The following is a 6,000-nucleotide window of genomic DNA, read 5'->3' on the forward strand; positions in this document are numbered from 1 at the left end:
GACAAGAAAACTCCCAGACCGCCTCAATCTGTAATGGACTTTGGGTTAAAGGGGCACTTGCCACACTAGGTAAGTTAGTGAGTTGGGCAGTTTACCACCACTCACCCAGGTTGTGTAACATGTGCAAGTCCTGTTTTTTTTAATGCAAGTGATAGTAGGATGTTCTGAGTTATGTTATCTGTTTTAAAGTATTCCGTGTTGTTCTGCAGGAATATTCGGGTGTTATTCAGGAGATATAAATAGGCAATCAGGTTTTTCGGGGAAGCTAAATAAGTGGGGAGGAGAAGTGATATATTTTGTGTTTGTTTGCTCTGGACACTTCCCTAGGGTGCCGTTAGAGGACGCCCGTGTTTATATATTGGGCATCACTGTTTCCGGGTTGTCTTATTCCGCACTCTCTCTCTGGAATGAAGTCGGATCACAGCACAATGAAAGTTCGCTTCGCCTGTTACTTTATTACGTACTTCAAGTGTAGTACAGAGAAGTCGGTGACTTCCGTCTGTGAATCTAACACACAGGTGGAAGTCGGTGACTTCCGCCTGTGTGTTATGGTGAGCTCACCAAACTCCAATGGTGAGTTTGAACATATTTTTAATAACAGTGGAGCGAATTCGGGGGGGCAACCACAGGAACTGCCGCGGCCGGGACGCTAACCCGTATCGCCCGCACCGCAGGAGACATCGCTAACCGCTCGACTAAAGGGTCAGACCCGCCTGCCAGCGGCCAGCGTGTCTTCTTATCCATGCACATTACAATAGGGTCGCTTTGGAAACTGCTGACCTTGTCTCGTTTTGTGTGGCCTCAGCGGCCACCTGTTGTGCTCTGTTAACTAGCTCTGTGTGTGTGTGTGTGTGTGTGTGTGTGTGTGTGTGTGTGTGTGTGTGTGTGTGTGTGTGTGTTTTCTTTTTTTAACGCTGCCGCCGCGCAGCATGCATAGCTTTCTCTGCGACACACTGTTTGCTGTTGGTGTTCAGCACTACTCGTAGGCCGGTGTGCAGCGTCTTCTCATGAAACGGGTCGTGCCACATCGTACGAAGAGTTATGCACAATTTTTCGTGGATAGTTCGCGGCCATTGAATATGGACCTTCTTTCACTGACGCAATAGTGGGTGCAAGGAAAGGTGGTGCTAGTGCATCATTAATTATACAGGATGTCTTTGTCGCAGCGGAGGCATAACCTTTAGTGATTTCACTGTCTGGAAAGGCAGCTCTGACTAAAGGCCTGATGTGGTTTGCTGTAGGCCTGTGGCGATTCGTAAATTGTGTTCCACGAGAAAATTAGAAAATAAAACCTCGGCCTTGGTAATCTTCTCTTGCAGTGGTGAAGTGTTTGGTAAAAAGAAGGTTTGCAACGAAGTCATACCCACTGTGGCTTGTTTCTTCTCTCTACGCTCCGGACAGATGTTGGACGCCAACATCTGTCCGTCCTTGGTGAGCACACAGCTTTAGAAATCTTTTGCAAATGTCACAGAAATTTTTTTGTGGATGTTCAGTTTGTCTCGATGACAAGTGAATGGATAAAGTCATCTCCTGAATATGGATGCATTCATCGAGACGAACGGGAGAATTTGGTTTTCTATGTGTGCGCACCGCTTAACTTTCGTTTCGACATTTTTGCTAGCTGTCGCAAACATCAAGTGGCACAAACCGTAAGCCCGCCGTTGAGGAGCAAGATCAAGAAACACGTCTGATTGGCTAAAGTAACGCTCAACCAATTAGTTGTAGTAATACTCAGCCAATTAGATGTTACCTTGTTCATGTATTTCTGATACTAACAAATCAAATCAAACCAAGTATTAAACTAAAGTATAAGATAATTCGTTAACATGTTTATAGAGCTTTTTCCCTTGCTATGTGTGCAGCTAACGAGTTCTGGATGGAATGCGTGAGATTTGACGGGATGCGTGAGACATCGGAACCTATGTGTGAGCCCGTGACATGGGGTCTCAATGCATGAGAGCTGAGAGCTATGTAATCATAACAGCAGCAGCACCACCACTACCAACAACAATAACAACAATAATAATCTACTACTTTCGGCTTCTTCCATTAGGGGTCGCCACAGCGGATCATCCGTTTCAATTAGGGCTGCACGATTTGGGAAAAAGTCATATTACAATTATTGTGGACAATATTGCAATTTGCGATTGTGACACAATAAATAGATGTATACACATACTACTACCACTACTTTCGGCTGCTCCCGTTAGGGGTCGCCACAGCGGATCATCCGTTTCCATTTCTTCCTGTCCTCCACACATGTCCAAACTATCTCAATCTTGCCTCTCTTGCTTTGTCTCCAAACCGTCCAATCTGAACTGTCCTTCTAATATAATCTCTCCTAATCCTGTCCTTCATCACTCTCAATGAAAATCTTTGCATCTTCAACTCTGCCATCTCCAGCTCCGCCTTCTGTCTTTTCGTCAGTGCCACTGTCTCCAAACCATATAACATAACTGGTCTCACTGTCATCTTGTAAACCTTCCCTTTAACTCTTAATGGTACCCTTCTGTCACAAATCACTCATGTCATTCTTCTCCACCCACATCACAACACTGTAACATGGCGACAGATGTACTCTTACCCCCCACCTCCCGGTCAGGGACGGTTGTTCCCTCTGCACATAGGTCCCTAAACTAAAGTAAGAGCTGGGTATTGTCAGCATAGCAGTGGTATGTGAAACCATGGGAGTGGATGATTGTACAAAATGAGGTTGTGTATATTTAGAAGAGAAGGGGACTGAGCACAGACCCTTGAGGCACCCCTGTGGATAAGCCGTGCAGTTTGGACACGTCTCCCCCCCACGATACTCTAAAAGCTCTCCCTGAGAGGTAGGATGTGAACCAGCGGAGGGCAGATCCTGAGATACCAAGCTCAGTGAGTGTGGAGAGGAGGATTTGGTGGTTAACCGTGTCAAAGGCAGCTGGCAGCTGAAAGCTGAGGACTGCCCAGTGGCTCTAGCCAAATGCAGTGATTCCATTACCGACAGGAGTGCATTCTCAGTAGATCAAAGAAGGTTGGATCAGTTCATGTGGATACAACCTTTATTGACAAATACGTTTCATCACACTCCTCCGTGAATCGTCACCTTAACATGGTGGAGGCGTTTGTGTGTCCCCGTGATCCTGGGAGCTGTGTTGTCGGGCAGTAGCCCCTAGTAGGGTCTCCCAAGGCAAATTGGTCCCGAGGGAGGGGCCAGACTAAGAGCGATTCCCAAAAAGCCCAATGAATTTACACCAGCAGAGTTACAGCACCTTGCCCGGAAAAGGGAAACCGGGGCCCCCTCCTGAAGCCGGACCTGGGAGGGGAGCTCGCCAGAGAGCATCTGGTGGCTGGGCCTTGGCCAATGGGGCCCGGTCAGGCCCAGCCTGAAAAAACAACATGGAGCCACCACCCCGTGGACCCACTACACGTGGGGATGAGCGTTGGGGTAGGGTGTAATGCAGGCTGGGCGGCAGGCAAAGGCGTGGACCGGGGCGTGCCGACTTCTGGCATCGCAGATTGGTCCTCGGGACGTGGAATGTCACCTCTCTGGCAGGGAAGGAGCCTGAGCTGGTGTGAGAGGTGGAGCGGTACCAACTAGATATAGTTGGACTCACCTCCACATATAGCATGGTCTCTGGTACCAAACACCTGGAGAGGGACTGGACTTATTACTTTTCCAGAGATGGCCAAGGGGACAGGCACCGGGCGAGTGTGGGGATACTCACAAGTCCCTGGTTGAGCGCCGTCATGTTGGAGTTCTCCCTGGGGAATGAGAGCGTTGACTCTATACGACTGCGAGTCACTGGGGGAATGGCTCTGACTGTTGTGCGTGCTTATGCACCGAATAGCTGTTCGGAGTATCTGGCCTTCTTGGAGTTTCTGGGTGGTGTCCTGGATAGGGCTCTGCCTCGGGGCTCTATAGTTCTGCAGAGGGACTTCAACACTCATGTGGGCAACGATGGAGAAACCTGGAGGGGCGTGATTGGGAGGAACGGCCTCCCCGATCTGAACCCGAGCAGTGCCTTGTTATTGGACTTCTGTCTGAGTTATGGATTGGCAATAGCAACCACCATGTTTGAACATAAGGTAGTTCATAAGTGTACTTGGTACCAGAACACCTTACGTCGAAGATCGATGATAGACTTTGTAGTTGTATCATCAGATCTGCAGCCCTATGTTTTGGACACTCAGGTGAAGAGAGGAGCAGAGATGTCAACTGATCACCACCTGGTGGTGAGTTGGATCAGATGGCGAGGGAGGCTGCCGGAGAGACCTGGCAAACCCAAACGAGTAGTGAGGGTGAACTGGGAACATCTGGTGGAGGCCCCTGTATATGAGGTCTTCAACTCCCACTGCCAGAAGAAGTTCTCGTGTATCCCGAGGGAGGCTGGGGACATGGAGTCTGAGTGGGCCATATTCAAAGCCTTTATTGTAGATGCGGCAGGCAGGAGCTGTGGTCAAAAGGTCATCGGTGCCTGTCGAGGCGGCAACCCAAGAACCCGCTGGTGGACACTGGTGGTGAGGGAAGCCGTCAGGCTGAAGAAGGAGGCCTTTTGGACTTGGTTTGCCCAGGGGTCTCTTGAAGCAGCAGACAGGTACCGGGAGCCCAGAAGGGCTGCTACTTCGGCAGTCGCGAAAGCAAAAACTTGGGTGTGGGAGGAGTTCGCCGAGGCTATGGAGGAGGACTTTCGGTTGGCCTCAAGGAAGTTCTGGCAAACCATCCGACGACTCAGGAAGGGGAAGCAGGGCTTGACTCAGGCTGTGTTCAGCCGGGGAGGGGAACTGTTGACCCAGACTGGGGATGTTGTCGAGCGGTGGAAATGTGATGCCCGATAATTATCGGGCATCACATTGCTCAGCCTCCCTGGGAACGTCTACTCTAGGGTGCTCAAAAGGAGGCTCCGACCGATTGTCGAACCTCAGATCCAGGAGGAACAATGCGGATTCCGTCCTGGCCATGGAACAACGGACCAACTCTTTACCCTTAAGGAAGTGCTGAGGGGGGCATGGGAGTTTGACCAGCCAGTCTACATGTGTTTTGTGGACTTGGAGAAGGTTTACGTCCATGTACCCCAGGGCACTCTGCGGGGGCTACTGTGGGAGTATGGGGTACCGGGACAGTTGCTACAAGCCATCCGGTCCTTGTATAACCAAAGTGAGAGCTGTGTCTGCATTCTCGGCACAAAGTCAAACACGTTTTTGGTGGGTGTCGGACTCCGCCAAGGTTGTCCCTTATCTCCGATTCTGTTTGTGATATTCATGGACAGGATCTCAAAGCACAGCCAAGGTGAGGAGTGTGACCGTTTTGGGAACCTCAGAATTGCATCTCTGCTCTTTGCAGATGATGTGGTTTTGTTGGCTTCATCAGAATGCGACCTCCGGCACGGACTGGGGCGGTTTGCAGCTGAGTGTGAAATGGCTGGGATGAGAGTCAGCACCTCCAAGTCTGACGCCATGGTTCTCTACCGGAAAATGGTGGATTGCTGCCTCTGGGTTGGGGATGAGTTGTTGCCTCAAGTGAAGGAGTTCAAGTATCTCGGGGTCTTGTTCACGAGTGAGGGTAGGATGGAGCGGGAGATTGACAGGCGGATTGGTGCAGCATCAGCAGTAATGCGGACGTTGTACCAGACCATTGTGGCGAAGAAGGAGCTGAGCCAGGAGGCAAAGCTCTCAGTTTACCAGCCAGTCTTCGTTTCAATCCTCACCTATGGTCATGAGCTTTTGGTAGTGACCGAAGGGGTGAGATCGCGGATACATGCGGCTGAAATTAGTTTCCTCCGTACGGTGTCTGGGCTCAGCCTTAGAGATAGGGTGAGGAGCTCGAACATCTGGAGGGAGCTCGGAGTAGAGCCACTGCTCCTTCGCATCGAAAGGAGCCAGTTGAGATGGTTCGGGCATCTGATTAGGATGCCCCCTGGGCGCCTTCCTTTGGAGGTTTACCGGGCATGGCCAACTGGGAGGAGATCCCGGGGTAGACCCAGAACACGCTGGAGGGACTACATGTCCAGTCTGGCC

The sequence above is a fragment of the Lampris incognitus genome, chromosome 3, assembly GCF_029633865.1.
Source record: "Lampris incognitus isolate fLamInc1 chromosome 3, fLamInc1.hap2, whole genome shotgun sequence".
Taxonomy (NCBI): Eukaryota; Metazoa; Chordata; class Actinopteri; order Lampriformes; family Lampridae; genus Lampris; species Lampris incognitus.